This window comes from Schistocerca piceifrons, chromosome 2 (assembly GCF_021461385.2).
Source record: "Schistocerca piceifrons isolate TAMUIC-IGC-003096 chromosome 2, iqSchPice1.1, whole genome shotgun sequence".
Classification (NCBI taxonomy): Eukaryota; Metazoa; Arthropoda; class Insecta; order Orthoptera; family Acrididae; genus Schistocerca; species Schistocerca piceifrons.
The window spans coordinates 253,562,932-253,581,694 of record NC_060139.1 but is presented as its reverse complement, the minus strand read 5'-3'; positions in this window follow the sequence as shown (position 1 = coordinate 253,581,694).

The window sequence follows — 18,763 nt, the reverse complement described above, 5'->3', positions numbered from 1 at the left end:
AGGTCAAATGCACCGCATGGTCATACCTGAGGTTATTTAAACCCGCAAACCGCCCAGCAGAGCGTTGTTTCCCCATGTATCAGCATTATCCCTAATTTATGAGCATGAGTGTACAATCAGAAGAAAATTGACTGAACCTAATACCCAAACTATAGACACTCAGCACTGTCTCCTTAATGTGTAGACTATAAACACACTGAAGATGAAATGGGTAGGTACTTTGCCATCTCCACAGAACACTGAGAAGTGTAAGTATTCTTCGCGTGATAGTGTGCACGGCGAGAATGTTTTCTTTCTACACTGCGTCAGCGGTCTCATTCAGGTGAATCACGAACGCTCGGAAAGGCACCGACCGCACGCAAAGCATCGCATGCTGTGAGAAACAGTTCACCGTCAGCAGCTCCACGATATTCGCTGCAGAACGCAGCTGCGGTATTAAGAAATACATCCGCAGGAGCCGCAAATTCTTGGCGTGCCTGCAGAGTCAACATTTGTGTTGATGTATCACGCCGTATGAACACTCGCATTTAACGAGACTAGTTCAATTGTCCATTTTGGCGTTCCAGTTAGAAAGTCCTATAACCAAACATCTCTGTAAAACACGTTTCAATAACGGCATGCTAATTATGTCTTTGACCACACCTCGAATGTAATACACCGTTGCTATTTACACTATATTGGCTTCCAGTAAACATTATCTTTCTTATAAATATACACATATTATAAAAATTCGTTGTTTTAACAAATCATTTTGCTTTTTTCTTATATAATTTACAAAACTCTAAATTTCCTGCCACAAATCAATGACCTCAACTAACACAGAATACACACTCCATAATCGCAGATACACAGTTATATAATATAAACCTACTTCTAATCGACATGCGTGTTACAACGTTATTGTTGCATTGCACTACCTGCTCACTACCGTATCTGAATCCAACTGCTTGTGTAATTCGTTTGGTAGAGTAAACACAAGTCAACATCAACCCCCTCTGCAGCATTTGCAGCAACTTCCAGCTATTGCCACAATGTCATATCTGAACATCAACATCGTCTTTTATCTCGAATTATTGGCTGAGAAGCCATAGTTTAGTTTGCGATTACTAGTCCTCGTATCACCAACAGCAAATCTGCCAAGAGGGAACATAGGTTTGATGCCAACTACCAGTGTCCTATAATTTGTTCATCCGAGATTTTCGTTAGACCCCATTCTCGCAGATGTACTCACCTGTAGTATATCCTAGTGAACTATCTTCCCAAATGGGGACGTCAGGCCCATATACTCTGATGTATCGCTAAGGGGAAGATGATACGGAAACACTTATTGGAATCATACTGCCAAAAGCAAAGGACGGTTTCTGCTTCCACTGGGCTACTATTCCAACAGGACAACTGATAACCTTCCAACAGGGCTGCCAATATGCTGCTAAACAAGCGGAAGAAGCAGTCATATTAGCATAATTAGGCTGGGGTATAAGTTCGTACCTTTTTTGGTTTGCACATTTGGTATTCCGGTTGCTATGAGCTTATTTATCGATTGCATTTCGCTGTTGCTCTTTGAGTTTACATATCGTCATTTTTTTATTTGGAGATAGTGAGTAGAACTGTGGACGCTAGAAAATGGGGTGTCAAGTGGAAAATTCACACATTTTCGAAGGATTCTTCTATTTGAGTTCTCTGTGGGAGTGACAATAGTGGAGGCAGCCAGAAACATTTGCGCCGTGTATGGGGATAATGTTATTGAACAGAGCACGGCAATAAAATAGTTTCCTCGTTTTAAGGGGCATCGTTTTGATATTAGTGACTCTCCACGTTCGGGAAGACCTTAGGGGTTTTATGAATTAATCCACAACGATTCACGCCATTGTACTCGAGTACCGGAAAATATGATGAACTGTGCTCATTCCACCATCGTGCGGCATATGCAGGCAGTGGGGAAGGTTCTAAAATCGGGCGTATGTATACCGCATGCTCTAAGCTAAAATCACAAAAAAAGCAGCTGGTGGCCATATGTGCATCTCTGCTTGCTCGTCATCAACTGGCTCGTGATCCATACCGATCATTCCTATCCTATAACGTTACGGCGACGAGAAATGGTGTCTTTATGGTTGAGCTCAAACAAAGCAGCAACTCTCCACGAACAATACGAGACTGGAATCGAAGTGAGAACCAATAGAGGTACTCAAGGTACCCTTCGCCACACACCGTCAGATGGCTTGCGGAGTATGGATGTAGATGTAGATGTAGATGAAACGTGCTTGTGGTGAACAGGAAAGTACTTACATTCTTTTTTTCGATAGCATTGACATAGTTCCACAAGTGTTTAGTTGGCAGATGTGCTAAAGCTAATCTGTCCTCTGCCAACTTCAGTAACATCGATATTACAGGGGAAGGACTGCAAAGTATAAAGACTGTTATCGAAATAGGAAAAGATCGAGACGTTGACCTAATGGAAGGTGCATGGACAGCATTAGAAAACACATCGTTGCAACGTGGATCCATGCAGCCAAATACCACAGTGGATAGAGGAATAGACCTTCGTCCAGCAGTGAATGTCAGATGCTGACAATGATGGTGGTACCTCTGGCTTTGGGATGAAGCTACTAGTGTGCTTAGACAACGTTGTCTGAAATTGTTAACAGTTCGTCAACTGTTTATTTGTCTGCATTGTGTAAATAATTATCAGTGTGTTAGTGCTAGCGTGTGACACACCCTCTCAGATGAGGGTAAAATATGAAAGAAACATCGTACTGGTTTTCTTGTTTTCTCCGACAGAAATAGCTCGGCGGACCAGTCGTTGAGAGAGCTACAGTTTCTCGAATCAGACGTACTGCAGAACATGATATTTGGGCTTAGGCCTACATGTAACATGCAGAACGAGTAAATAACCCTATACATCGCCCGAATTTATACTCATGATGGACGACATTCGACTTCCCAAACTGACATCAAATTATAAATTAGGAGGTAGAAGACCTATTCATCCTGTTGAAACTCACTTTTCATCAGTGTTTAACAACAGACCTTAAGATAATGACACTACGGCAAAATAACATTAGCAAAGTGCAAAAAAGCAATATCTTAATTTTAGGCTTAACATTTTGGTGAATTTGTGTAATATAATATTGAGTAATCCTGATTAATTGCAGATGACAAACTGGACCAATACATCAATTGTATCGGAAAAGACAGATCCACATTTCGTTAATAACGCCACGAATGTAAATATCATAATTCCAAAATCTCATATATTAGGATTCAAATTTTTACATTGAAAGTAGACTCTTCTTGACTCTTTGGCCGCGTCTTGTTCCTCTTCAATTTCTTCTCCACGATCGACGTTTCAATGCCTTTACTGGAATGTTCTTGAGGACATACTGGTGTTCACAGTTAGTTGACTATGAATACCGGAATACACTGAAGAACATTCCAGCAGAGGCGTCAAACCCTCGATCGGAGTGAAGAAATTGAAAAGGAGCATAATGCGGGTTAACAACCTAGAAATTTTACTTTCAGTGACAATGGTCACGAAATCCTGCAGACTTACATAAATTTTTACATGTTATTTTAGAGAAAATAAATTAACCTTATGACAGTGGCGAAATTCTAGCAGAACATTTTTGGATGTTAAAGAAGAAATTTTGTACTTTCTCAAGTTAGACCCTACGACGAGATCAGCAGACAGTTTGTTAAAACTGAACAGGTGAATCCCAGAAAAAGAATAATTGTTATTCAGTGTATGGAGTTATTAGAAAGGAATGAGGCTGTTCGCATTATTCAGGAACTAGACAGGAGGTATTGGGAAAAAACATAGACAACGTTTAGTATTTTGTACAGGATGGCAAGAAGGACATTTTTCAAGATGAGACCTCGTTTGAGAACGGAGGCGTCAAAGTTTCTTCGTATTGTATTTCGTGCTCTAATTAGTTAATTTATCAGTCATCCGCGTAAAATAAATGCATGAATTACGCCTTACAGCTTTCATGCACACGCGCTGATACTTCCCAATCTCGTTTTTTGTTCTCGACGTAATTGGATAGTTGTGCTGTGTGCCAGTGCAGTAATATTTTTGACAGTATCATGACATGCACCAGTACACGAGTAACTAGATGAACAAGATGCTGCTTGCACACGACAGTCACAGTTGCTGAACGACTACATGTGGCTAAGTTTCCTAACAAAAACACTTCGCATTATTTTGCAATCGGAGAAATTTAGGGAAGACTATGACTGTGAAGTTTCCAGCCTGGTGCTTTTGCAGCATTGTAGTGTTTATATACAGAAATAAATTTACTCCACAAAGCTAGGCATTCTGAATATTGAGTCAATTATTCTGAATCTTCGTCCAGTACTATCCAGCGGTCAAAAGAGGATGCTGGCCGTCCGTGTACCGTTTGAACAGTTGCCCTATATGAGAATATTTTGAGACACTTCGATGAAGAGCCGCCCTTCAGCATGCGCGAAGTAGTGCAGGCGTTGGGCATCTATCATGCTAAAGTGTGCAGCAATAGCTACATGCACACAATCTGCACAAAGATCATAAACAGAAGAGGACTAACAGCGACGAGTGCAATTATACACAGTGATATTTACAACGCTGCATATGTCAGCCACAGTTTCCAACAAATAAAGGCATTTTGATACGAGACACCATTCAGAACTTGCCCAACACCCAAACCCAGACAGTAAAAACTCTGATCCAAGTGGTCCTATGTATCCAGCGCTTGTTCAGTGTGTGCATACTGCCTACAATAATGACTGATCATATCACTGTCTGTGTCCAGTGACAACCAGATTAGCAGGACCGAGTTACCTCGTTTTTCTCAGGGATGCCCTTCCTACCTTGTTGGGTGAGATGCCCCTAAATATACGTCGGGTAATATGACTGCAAAATGACGAATCTCGACCTCTCGTTGAAGCAAACGAGTGGCATCACATGGACACTACATTCCCAAATATATGTTCTGGTAAAGGAGGACCTGTTTCACGACTACCACGGTCACCAGATCGTAATGATTCTACGTTATTTTCTGTGGAGTACTACGATTCCCCACCCGTGTATCATAATAGGAGGACCCTGCTGCAAGAAACCATGTCGTGACTGAAATACTGACCACACAGCCGCACTTATTCCACTAAGTGTGTCAGTCTCTACACCACTGGTACACATTGTGCAACCACGTTGGACGGTAAAATCATTTTTGTAACGTACTGGACGATATGATGCTCTTGTTGCGTTCTATTATAAAATGTGGGACCTACACCCATCACCAAATCCATACCTTCCTCAAACTTCGATGCGTCACAGTACTGAAACCCAGAATTTTCACAGACGGGTTTTCTCTTGAAAAAATGGACAGTTCAAATGGTTCAAATGGCTCTGAGCATTACGGGACTTAACATCTGGGGTCATCCGTCGCCTAGACTTAGAACTACTTGAACCTAACTAACCTAAGGACATCACACACATCCATTCCCGAGGCACGATTCGAACCTGCGACCGTAGCAGCAGCGCGGTTCCGGACTGAAGCGTCTAGAACCGCTCGGCCACAGCGGCCGGCATGGCCAGTTCACAACATACAGTACAAAGCGCCTCACAGACACAATCAGTACATCAACCCACACTAACTGACGACCGTTTTCACAGAACCAACAACTATAAAATTTGCAAACATGAGTCATAGAACAGCGATATGCACATATACAGATGGCGGTAGTATCGCATACGCAAGGTATAAAAGAGCAGTACATTGGCGGAGCTGTCATTTATACTCCGGTGTTTCATACGAAAACCTTTCCGACGTGATTACGGCCGCACAACGGGAATAAACAGGCCCTGAACGTGGAGTGGTGATTGGAGCTAGACGCTTGGGACATTTCATTCCGGAAATCGTTAGTAAATTTCAAAATTCACAGTATCAAGAATGTGACGAGAACATCACATTTCAGGAATTACCTCTTACCACGGAAAACGCAGTGGTCGACGGCCTTCACTTAACGATCGAGAGCAGCGCCGTTTGCGTTGAGTAGTCAGTGCTAACAAGCAACACTGCGTGAAATACCCGCTGAAATCAATGTGAGATGTGCGACGAACGTATCCATTAGAACAGTGCTGCGAAATTGGTGTTAATGGGCTATGGCAACAGAAGACCGACGTGAGAGCCTATGCTAACAGCACATCGCTTGCAGTGCCTCTTCTGGACTCGTGACCATATCGGTTGTGGCCTGAGTAGATGAGTCCCGATTTCAGTTGGTAAGAGTTGACAGTAGGGTTCGAGTGTATCGCAGACCCCACGAAGCCATAGACCAAAGTTGGCAACAAGGTCTTGTGCAAGCCGCTGGTGGATCCATAATGATATGGGCTGTGTTGACATGGACTGGACTGCGTCTTCCGGTCCAAATGAACTAATCATTGACTGTAAAAGGTTATGTTCGGCTACTTGGAGACCATCTGCAGCCGTTCATGGACTTCATGTTCCCAAACAACCAAACAATGATGGAATTTTTATGGATGTCAATGTGTCGTGGCACCGGGCCACAGTTGTACAAGACTGGTTTGAAGAACATTCTGGACAGTTCGAATAAATCGGCCACCAAGATCGTCCGACATGGGACAAAACGAGAGGTCAGTTAATGCACAAAATCTTGCACGGGACACACTTAACGCAATCATAGACGGTTGTAGAGGCAGCATGGCTGAATATTGCTGCAAGGGGCTTCCAACGACTTGTTGAGCTACCATTCAAAATGTCTTAAGCCAGAAATCTTTTTATGAAAAAGAAAGGTAGTGCCATCTGCAACGTCGACACAACGTACTTTTCCTCTTTGACCATTGTTGAGTGAAGAAGATACTTTAGAGGACATTGATTGATCAGGTGTAAAAAAAACCAAGAAACCTTGTGAGTGTCAAAAAATCTGACGATGGAAAGACACCAAAAATATTTTTATACATTACTAGAAGAAGCCCGAGAGTTTTATGGGGAAGGTCCTAAAATGTTACGATGAACATGACAATGGAAATAATGGAGTATAGTACTTTAATAAACCAATTCATTATATAATTCTTTGTTCAGTAGGTTAAAATAAACTGGAACATTACTGCTATAAAATAATTAACCTGTTCAGTTTTGAAAAAAATCGTGACAATGAAATGTGTTTCCTGAAATTTTTTTTTTTTTTTTTTGTAATTATTATGTGAAAACGGTCCTCTAGTTTCAACAAAAGGCTGTCTTGCCTAGGCACCTTCACTTGCATCATACATCGAATGGTTTCATACGACGGATATTCAATAATGAAAGAGAGAGGTTCTTATAGAGATGATACAGTACGTAAAAGATTTGTACTTTCGTAACTTTAGGTTGACATCATTGGGATAAGCTGAGAACAGCTGACGGATAAACATTGTTTTGTTCGTAACCTCAATATTGCAATTAACGACGGTGTGTCCTCTTGAAAGTTGCACATTACTTGAACAGCGTTTAGTGATCCCCATTTTGGATTCTAGAGGTGAAAAACCGGCTAAAATCTTTTCGTGAATAATTTTACAGTGCTGTAAAATGAAAGTTGTATGGACCACGGAAATTTTTATAAGTTGAAAAACGGCCGAACCTCAGTGACTGACGATCAACGTAGTTGAAGTGTCAGTTCCATTGCTTGAAACCCGATTGATGACATTATTCGTGAAGACGGACGTATTACAGTTGAACTTATGGCAGAAACATTTTCAGTAAGTGATGCCACAGATCAGCCGTTATCAGTAACAAGCTCAAGTACAGCAAAGCGAGTGCAAGGTGGGTCCGGAAAGAGTTAACAATAGCAGGAAACAATGCCGAAAGTGTGTACAGATTTGAAAGAAGGCCACGAAAGGGAAGGTGACTCTTTTCTAATGAAAGATTTTAATGTGTGATGAAACACGAAGGACTACAACTCGGTAATAACTTCAACTGGGAAGGGCACTCCACAGAATTTCTGAAGCGCCTAAACAAGTCTATATTTGCAATGCGAATGAAATGAGATGTAGGGGATACGCATATAAAAAATACTTCCTTACTTTGCTTAGTTTAATTCTATTATGTCGTATGGGATCATATTTTGGGATAACTCGCCAAACCGAGGAAAAGTGTTAAGAGTGGAAAAACATGTAGTAAGACTCATTTGTGGCGTAAATTCAAGAACATCATCTAGAAATTCTTCAAGGAACTGGGTATTTTAACTACTGCTTCTCAGTACAATTACTTTTCTTAATGAAATTTGCTGCAAATAGTATGTCTCTACCAACAGCTCAGTACATAGTATCAATACAAGGAATAATATCAATCTATACAAAGACCTAAAATCACTTACTTTGGCCCAAAAAGGGGTTACTTATTCAGCAACACACATTTCCAATAAATTGCCAGCAACCAGATACGCACAGTTTAAACAGTCTGAATGACTTTTTTGTAGGCAACTCCTGCTACCCTATAGATGAATATGTTAACAGGGACTGATAGAAAGGCCTAAGTAAAGCTGTCTGTTAGATTTCAGCTTTGACAGCACTTTGTCACAACAGTCAAGATTAGGTATTTTGTGTATAATAAATTTAGTAAAAGTGCGTAGCTGTGTTTCATCCTGATAGTGCATTAATTCTGTAAATATCAGCAGTTTCAGTTTACTGTAATGTGTATACATATTTTTCCAATCTCCTGACAAATGAGCAGAGAAGTGAGTATCATATTCAGATGTCATTCTTTCTGACATGCTCCCCAGCCCTGAGAATCATCTCTATAGAATGAAAACTGAATCTAATGTAATCAAAAAACCCATTTTGAACCAGTGTTCAACGGCAACTAACAGGTCAATCAATTAGTGGGAATGTGGCTCGAAAAACTAGACGAAGAAGCCTTTATATCTGGTGTACAAAAACTAGGTAATCGTGTATTAATATTGGTAAGGATTATGTCGAGAAGTTGTAAAATTCTCATTTTGTAAAAATAAATAGCTTTTTTTCAACGTAAGTCTGTTCCTTTAATTATTGAATGTCCTTCGTACATCTCATCAGGCATCACATTCAAGAATGACATTATTATTTTTATTAACTGTCTGCGTTTTTTAAATTCATATCTAGAACTATTCAAATATTTAAAGTAGTCTTCAGATGTTTTCTTTCACTTGTTAGTTATGTCAGCCTAGTGAGCTAATGAAAAGTGGACTCGATCCTTCCAAAGTTTCTGTTTCCTCTTCGTAATACCATTAATGCTTTGAGTTATTCTATTATTCATATTTTATCGTATCTTCTCACATTTAATAGGTGTCATTTACCAATAATTCTGTTTAATTCGGCGCATTTTATCATATTCTTATTACTTGCTGGAACTTCAGGCTTCTCTTTAATATATGACTCGTTCGACTTTAGATTTTTGTGTCTTTTACTTTCTTCGTCTCTGTAATATATTTTGTTGTATGCCTAAATACCTTTGTTCGTGTGTGACTGTATAGCTTAGATTATGCAACACGATGAAGATTTCGCTTAATTTAGTCTGATATGATCCATTACTCTTTAACAAAATCTCGTAACCTAGATTTCTGAGTGTAACAGAAATGTTGAAATATCTTAACTTGCCTAAATTTGAAGAAATATGTTGCACATGTCGCGAAAAGCCATTTAGAAAACTTCAAACACCGGCCTTCCGGCCAGAAGCTTCCGACTCGGTTAAAATAAGGTAAACAGCGTCTCGCGAAGAGGAATACAAGAAGTCATCTTTCTGCACTTCGTACGGGAACAGAGCGGAAATAAATCTTTACATATCATAAAGTAAAAAGTACCGTCTACACACACTTCATGGTGATCCTCGCCGCTAGATGTGTTTCAAGTCCATGTCTGAAGGCCATGTCCCATTTTAAAGGTCGCTCGCATCGGTTATCGTGTCGAATGTCAACATAGTCAGCGCAGTTATTAAAGACTCCTCTGGAAAACGTCTTGTGGAGGAGGATGGGAAAAAACAAGAGAGATAGAGTTTTCTGCGTTGATAGGTTCTGATAAAATGTGCCACAGTGTAGAAATTAGAGATACAGTTAAAGGTTCGACAACAGCTGTGCGCTGATGCGTCACGACAAATAGATCCATGTTAATGCGAGCAGTCTCGTTTCCTTCTCTTCTGAACCGTAAAGTCAAGAGAAGAAACTTGCGATAGTTGAATTTTTATAATGTCATTCATTACAGTTTTCTGTCGCACTTTTTCGATAGTAATAACCAATGTAGTTAAGTTATAGAATATCTTCGGATAAACAGCAGTTACAGAGTAAACAGTCAGTTTCAGCAGTAGCACTCAACAATCAGCGCGGAAAAAGTGCGACAGTAGATCATACTAAAAGACATTATAAGATCTTGTATTCACTTACGCTAGCAATATGTTCCGTGATGGGATGATGGTACTGTTGGGTCCTAACAATGAAACAAATATAATAAAATCTATAAAACATTTTCGTACCTGTAGCCAACAACAAAAGGGGTCATGACATGGCTCTGAGCACTATGGGACTCAACATCTTAGGTCATAAGTCCCCTAGAACTTAGAACTACTTAAACCTAACTAACCTAAGGACATCACGCACACCCATGCCCGAGGCAGGATTCGAACCTGCGACCGTAGCAGTCCCGCGGTTCCGGACTGCAGCGCCAGAACCGCTCGGCCACTGCGGCTGGCGGGGTCATGACTTACATCACGAGTTTTCTTAGATACTTACCGAGCGTGGTGGCGCAGACTCACACTCGGGAAGACGACAGTTGAAACCCGCGTCCGGCCAGCCTGATTTAGATTTTCCGTTCAAAAATGGCTCTGAGCACTATGGGACTCAACTTCTGAGGTTATTAGTCCCCTAGAACTTAGAACTAGTTAAACCTAACTAACCTAAGGACATCACACACATCCATGCCCGAGGCAGGATTCGAACCTGCGACCGTAGTGGTCTTGCGGTTCCAGACTGCAGCGCCTAGAACCGCACGGCCACTTCGGCCGGCTAGGTTTCCCATGATTTCCCTAAATCGCTTCAGGCCAATGCTGGTGTGGTTCCTTTGATAGGGCACCGCCGACTTCCTTCCCTAATCCGATGGGACCGATGACCTCGCTGTTTGGTCCTCTCCCCCAAATCCACCAACCTGAGATACTTCCTGTCAAGGGCGAGTTATGACTTTTACGTACCATACAGACACGATCGTAGAGACACAGTCGGTAAAACTTTGGAAAAGAAATTTGTCTAGACCTGTTCGACGGAACTATCTCGGTATTCGACTGAAGTGATTCTCGAGAGTCGCAGAAAACCGAAACCGGGATAGCTCGGTGGAGATATGGACTCTGTTCATCCTAAAATCGAATCTGTCATTTTGGATGTTGCCAACGTACTATAACCTGAAACTTCGTTTAAACAGCACTGTTTTACAAACAGCTGTTTTTACTTAGCTCCAACCAGAAAACCAGTTTTCGTAGCCATTTGTAGGGATTGACGAAGAGCCTGAACAACTGTACAATTCGACGTTTCACACATACAAAAAATATTTATAGATTGGTAACAGAAGTTGACTGCCAGAGAAAATTACAAGAAGAAGCTGGGGTCGGAAATAAAAATTTTAAACAGGACACTCACGAATACTTTGTTTTGCAATCTTATGTAGGTCCTCCTCAGCCGATTCAGAGCACAGCCGCAGAACAGTCCCAACAAAATTCGAACTCGGGACCTTTCGCGGGCAAGTGCTCCACTGACTGAGCTACCCAAGCATGACTGGCGCCCCGTCGCCACAGCTTTAATTCCGCCAGTATCTCATCTCTACCTTCCGAACTTTACACAAGCTCTCCTGCGAAACTTGCAATTCTAGCACTCCTGGAAGAAAGGATATTGCAGGGACGTGGCTTAGTCACGTCCTGGGGGATGTTTCCAGAATGAGGCGTATGAACTTCCACTCGGCAGTGGAGTGTGCGCTAATATGAAACTTCCCGCCAGATTAAATCTGCGTCCCAGGCAGAGACTCAGACTCAGGACCTTTGCCTTTCGCGTGCAAGTGCTCCACTGACTGAGATACCCAAGCACGACTCACTTCCCGTCATCACAGCTTTAATTCCGCCAATACCTCGTCTCCTACTTTCCAGACTTCGCAGAAGCGCTCCTGAGAAACTTATCGTGAGGATGGGACTTCAGTCGTGCTTGGCTAGCTTAGTCGGAACCACACTTACCCGCCAAAGGCAAAGGTCCCGAGTTCGAGTCTCGGTTGATTCATTCACCCGTCTTGTTCCATAATTCCAGTCAACAGGGACAACCGACAAGTGTGCGTAGCGAATCAAACTTACATTGTCACATTGTTCAGCAGCTATCTCTTCTATGGAGTACAAGAACAATTACTACTAATTTTCTGAGGTTGTATTCCATTAAGAAGTTTGTGCACCTCGACAACACAATAAGAATTTCAAACAAGAGAAATTGTATAAATCTGAAACAGTTTCTTATTATTGCATATCGATTTCGATCACAAAGTGATCATCTTTAGCGCAAGACTAAATCCGGTGGACTCATGTAATCACGCAGAAAATAATTTCAAACACAGGTGTTTATCTTGAAGAACATGCCAACTAGCAGGTAAATTGCTGCTAGTTGACACGTTCTCCAAGATAAAACACCTATGTTTGAAGTTATACTTTGTCCATGATTATATGAGTCTACTGAATTTAGTCTCACACTGAAGATGATCACTCTCTGATGCAAATTGATATGCAATAACAAAAAAAAAAGGTTTCAAATTATTTACACAACCAGTGCTGGAGTATCCCTTGTTTGCAACTGGCTTATGTACACTATCGGCCATTAAAATTGTAACGTCATGAAGTTGGCATACAGAAACATCAAATTGGTATGAATTTGCTTGGGTACGCAAATGATTAGCTCTTCAGCACAACTGTACAAAGAAATCTACATTCTGTGTGTAAGGAAATATTTGGGCGACGGGTTTATCGTTCGGAAATCGCATTTGAGTGTCGGATGTTGATGAGAAGATGGTGTTATGTTTCATGTAAGAAGGACAAACAACTGCCAGTGCGTGTGTGAAATCCGTATCTTGGACTCCAAGATGACCTGCAGTTTATCGTTCCGCGATACTGCCATCCGCGTTGGTTGGTATCGCAAGACAGTCACGCGAATAGGGAATTTACGGATTCAGTACAGCCATGCCCTACGTCATGCAGGATTTCAGCAATCTCGAGCGACTAGCTCTAGAGGCAAGCATGCACTCAGGTGACAAACGTCGTGGGATAGTGATACGGACATATACAGATGGCGGTAGTATCGGGTACGCAAAGTATTAAAGGGCAGCGCATTGCCGGAACTGTCATTTGTACTCAGGTGATTCATGTGAAAAGGTTCCCGACGTGCTTAAGGCTCCATGACAGGAGTTAAAGATAGTTGGGGCTAGACGCATGGGACATTCCACTTCGGAAATCGTTAGAGAATTCAATATTCCGAGATACACAGTCAGTGTGCCGAAAATGCCAAATTTCAGAGATTACCTCTCACCATGGAAACCGAAGTCCCCGACTGCCTTCGCTTAACGACCAAGAGCAGCGCGTAGAACTTCCAGTGCTAACAGGCAAGCAACACTGGGCGAAATAACTGCAGAACTCAATTGGGTACGTTTGACGGGCGTATCCGCTAGGACATTGCGGCGAAATATGGCGTTAATGGGCTATGGTAGCAGAAGACCAATGCTATTGGCTTTGCTAACACCACGGCATCGCCTGCACCGCCTCTCCTGGGCTCGAGACCATAGAGGTTCGACCCTAGACAACTGGAAAACCGTGGCCTGGTGAGATGAGTCCCGATTTCAGTTGGTAAGAGCTGATGGTAGGGTTCGAATGTGGCAAAGGTCACACCAACTCATGGACCCAAGTTGTCGGCAAGGCACTATGCAAGCTGGTGGCGGCTCCATAATGGTGTTGGCTGTGTTTACGTGGAATGGACTGGGTCCTCTGGTCCAAATGAACCGATTATTGGCTGTAAATGGTTATGTTCGGCTACCTGAAGACCATTTGTAGCCATTCATGGACGTCAAGTTCCCTCACACGTCACTGGGGCACAATTGTTCACGATTGATTCTGGACAATTCGAGCGAATGATTTGGCCACCCATTGAACATTTATGGGACATAATCAATAGATCAGTTCGTGCAGAAAATCCCGCGCCGGCAACATTTTCGCAATTATGGACGGCTATAGAGGCAGCATTGCTCGATATTTCTGCAGGCGTCTTCCAACGACTTGGGGAGTCCATGCCACGTCGAGTTGCTACACTACACCTGGCGAAAGGAGGTCCGTTACGATATTAGAAGGTATCGCATGACTTTTGTTACCTCATTGTAGAGTGGTGCGCCCAATTACAGTATCTTCAAATTGCCCTTTACAGAACTAAAAAAGAAATTAAAATCACGGCTCCTAAGCAATCCTGTGTATTCAACAGACGAGTTTCTAGATTTAGTACACTCATATGACGGAAGACCATCATATATGAATCTCAGATCTTAGACTGTGTCACAAACTAGAAATATATGAATCTCAGCTCTGAAGACTGTGTCACAAACCGTAAATTTCTTAATCTGTGTATTGCAACAGCAAATTGTTTTTATGTATAGTCCTTATATGTAACATCGTTCTCTCGAATAAATTTAGAAAAAATTGTGTACATAATAATACCAGGCAATATATGTAACTCTAGCAGGTAAAAGCACTCCATCGTCAGGCCACGAGTGGCCTACCGGGACCATCCGACCGCCGTGTCATCCTCAGTGGAGGATGCGAATAGGAGGGGTGTGGGGTCAGCACACCGCTCTCCCGGTCGTTATGATGGTATTTTTGACCGAAGCCGCTACTATTCGGTAGAGTAGCTCCTCAATTGGCATCACGAGGCTGAGTGCACCCCGAAAAATGGCAACAGCGCATGGCGGCCTGGATGGTCACCCACCCAAGTGCCGGCCACGCCCGACTGCGCTTAACTCGGTGATCTCACGGGAACCGGTGTATCCACTGCGGCAAGGCCGTTGCCTTCTAGCAGGTAAGGCTCAACCTTTTGCAGAAGACTGGAACAAAAAACGCTTTTTTTGTAATCAGTTGATGTAAAAAAAAATAAAAAAAAAATAAAATGACACTGGACACAGAAATGGCAGCACGCCGCCTTTTCGGGAGTGTTCCGGTTCAGCATACAATTAAGTATGAAGCTAAACGTACGCGTGTTTGGAGGCTCCGAAGGGAACGAATGTTGCCACACGACATTCCCTATTGCTGTATGGGTCCAGCACTTTCTATGATGCCCTTGGTTGCCACTGGGTGCACAACATTATTACCTGTTGTTCGCGTGGCCGGTAACTCGGGCAGCAGGTGTTGCATTCATGATCTGTCAAGGTCGGTGTGTGTGCCCTGTCTTCTAGGTGTTCGTGATGTTACTTTCAGCAAGATAACGCAAAACCGCTTTTTGCTCGTGCTGTCCTGACCTACCTCGACACACACGGTCGTGCGACTGTTGTTCTGGCCAGCACATACGTCAGACTTCTCGACCACTGGAAACATCTGCTCATCCGTTGCCAAGCGACCTGCACGCCACAACTGGCCAGCTACTGCGATTCATTAATTATGACACGGAGCTGAAGAAGCATGGGACGACGAGCCCATGTACATGTAGCTTATCGCCACACCCACACTCAACTTGCCGCAGATGTTTAGAACTTTAATAATAAAAATACATTAATTTTAATCTTTGTTTACATCTTTGGTTTGCATTTTTGCGGTGGGATTGGGTGGGGGCGCAAGGAGGGGGGGGGGGGGGGGAGAGGAGTGAAGGAAGATGACCCCGATGACTGCAACCATGGATCCGCGCTTGGCCATTGCTGTCAGCTCTGTGGTACTACATTTCATACACTGTACATCCCAAGTATAGCGAATCTGCTTGAATCACTTAATAAAAGCGAGACTTCCGGTCCAGATTGTGTACTAGTCAGGATTTTCTCAGGGGCTACTGATACAATAGCTCCGCACTTAATCATATACAACAGTTCGCTCGTCAAAACATCTGTACCTAAAGATTGGAATGTTGCACGATTCACAAGAATACCCAAGAAAGGGAATAGGAGTAACCCGCTGAATTACAAACCCATATCGCTAAATTCGATTTGCAGTAGGATTATGGAACACATGCTGTGTTCGAACATTATGAGTTACCTAGAAGAAAACGATTCATTGAAAACAGCCAACACGGATTCAGGGAATATCGTTCTTGTGAAACACAACTAGCTCTTCATTGTCACGAAGTAATGACTGCTATCGACAGGGGGTGTCAAATTGGTTCCATGTTCATAGATTTCCAGAAGGCTTTTGGCACCGTTCCTCACAAGCGACTTCTAATCAAACTGCTTGCCTACGGAGTATCGTCTCAGTTGTGCGACTGGATTCGTGATTTTCTGTCAGAAGGATCACAATTCGTAGTAACTGATGAAAAGTCATCGCGTAAAACAAATGTTACATCCGGCGTTCCCCAAGAAAGTGTTACAGGCTAAATTTCCGTTACAGAATAAAACAGACGAACTAAAGGTTGTAAACTCAACTAAATACTCAGGAATTACAGCTACGAATAACTTACATTGGAATGATGACATAGATAATGTTTTGGGGAAAGCAAACCGAAGACTGCGATTTGTTGACAGAACACTTAGAAAACGCAACAGGGCTACTAAGGAGAATGCTTACACTACTCTTGTCCGCATCATATAGCATTGACGGAGTACAACGAAGAATTTCAAAGAAGGGTAGCTCGTTTTGTATCACCACGAAATAGGGGATAGAGTGCCACGGAAATGATAACTCGAATTGGCGTGGCAATCATTAAAACAAAGGCGTTTTTCGTTGCGGCAATGTCTTCTCATCATATTTCAAAGACCAGTTTTGCCCTAAGAGTGTGAAAATATTATGTTTAGCGCCCACCTACATAGGAAGGAATGATCATCATAACAAAATAAGAGACACCGTAGTTCGTACGGAAAAAATTAAGTGTTCCTTTCTCCCGCACGCTGTTCAAGAGTCGAGCAGTAGAGAAACAGCCTGAAGGTGGTTCAATGAACCCTCTGCCAAGCACTTAATTCTGAATTTCAGAGTAATCCTGTAGTTATTGTTGAAATCACCTAGAGATTTAATCATGTCGTCCTCCTACTATACTGTATGCACAAAATAAGTATGGTTTCATTATTTGCTATGTTTTACAGTGTTTCAGTTTTAATCGTAATCATTGTATAAATGTGGTAGATTGTGTGTGCGCTGTTTCATTTATTCACTCCTCTTTAAAGGCTGCAAATTATGGAAGGAAAATTACCAATTCATAGTTATGTTTGTTTGTATGTTGAGTATGACAGAGGGAGAGAGGAAGGATGGGTGGTGGGTGGGGGTGGACGTTCATAAATAACGAGTGTAGAACTACCCTTTTGAAAAGTGCAGATTTTTAACGTTCGTTTAATACCTAAAGATCTGTTTCTGTTGTTATGCAGTGCGTAGGGGAAGTTTCGATTTTCTGTGTAACTGATGTATACACTTAAACCGGGAGACTTGTAATTGTTATGGTTGGTGGTTAGTTCCTATGGGACCAAACTGCTCAGGAATCTAACTTAAACTAACTTACGCTCAGGACAACACACACACCCATGCCCGAGGGAGGACTCGAACCTCCGACGGGGACCCAGCCGCCTGAACCGTGGCAAGGCGCCTGAAACCGAGCGGCTAACTCGCGCGGCAGTTGTGGGAAACGTAGTTTACGTGTGTAGATGAACCTCGAGTATTACGGAATAGCTGGGCAGCATGGTATACCGAGATTTCTCATCGGTCGAGTGGTGCTCCCAAGCAGGAGATGGAAGATCTACTTCAAAATGTTTGCGTGAGGCTGAGGCAGTGTACTTCATCTCCAGACATCACGTGAGCTACGGCGCAGGAACATTGTGTTCGTGGTTTGAAAAAATTTTTGGGGCAAAGTTTTCGAAAATATGCAATAATTGTTGAAAATGTACACTAACGATTTATTAAGTAAAGCAGCAGTAGGTCGTTATGTGTTACGCGACTCTTGGGTATGGAAACTGTAGGTCCTGTTGTTATGTTGTGAAGCCCATGATGGCATATCGCGCGAAATGAAACACTTGGTATTCCATAAAATTCGCTGTGCAGGTACTGAGAACGAAGATTAGATTTGTGACTTACGCAAACAGATGAATGTAAAACCTGTCGCCTCTACTATATAAACAAATAACTGTTTCAAAACTTTTTAAGTTAATAAACTTAACAGTTTTGTTATCAAATCGAATTTGTGTTTCTGTTACTGGTACGTTCAAGTGTTTAAATTGACAGCAGTTGTTCGGAACTGTATTTTGTGCGCATATATATAATTTTTTTCAAATTTATATTATCTGTATTTTTAAAACACTATCCCATGTTTCCCGACTATTCCACATTAGTCTCCAAGTGTAAGTTTTTTTTAAAAAAATTTTTTGTGTGGTTACTTCTTTAAATGTTATAAAGAGAAGTGCAAATACTTATTGCCAGATACTTGAAGTTTTTGATAAAGCATGTTTGAGAGCTAAGAATGACTTTAGTTTGGAGATAACAGGGTGACAATTATTGAACTATATGAAAAAAACGTAAATTACCTACAAACTAGGCGTACGTACACTTTATTCAACATGTAAACGTCACCACAGATATTCGGATTTAGGTTATGA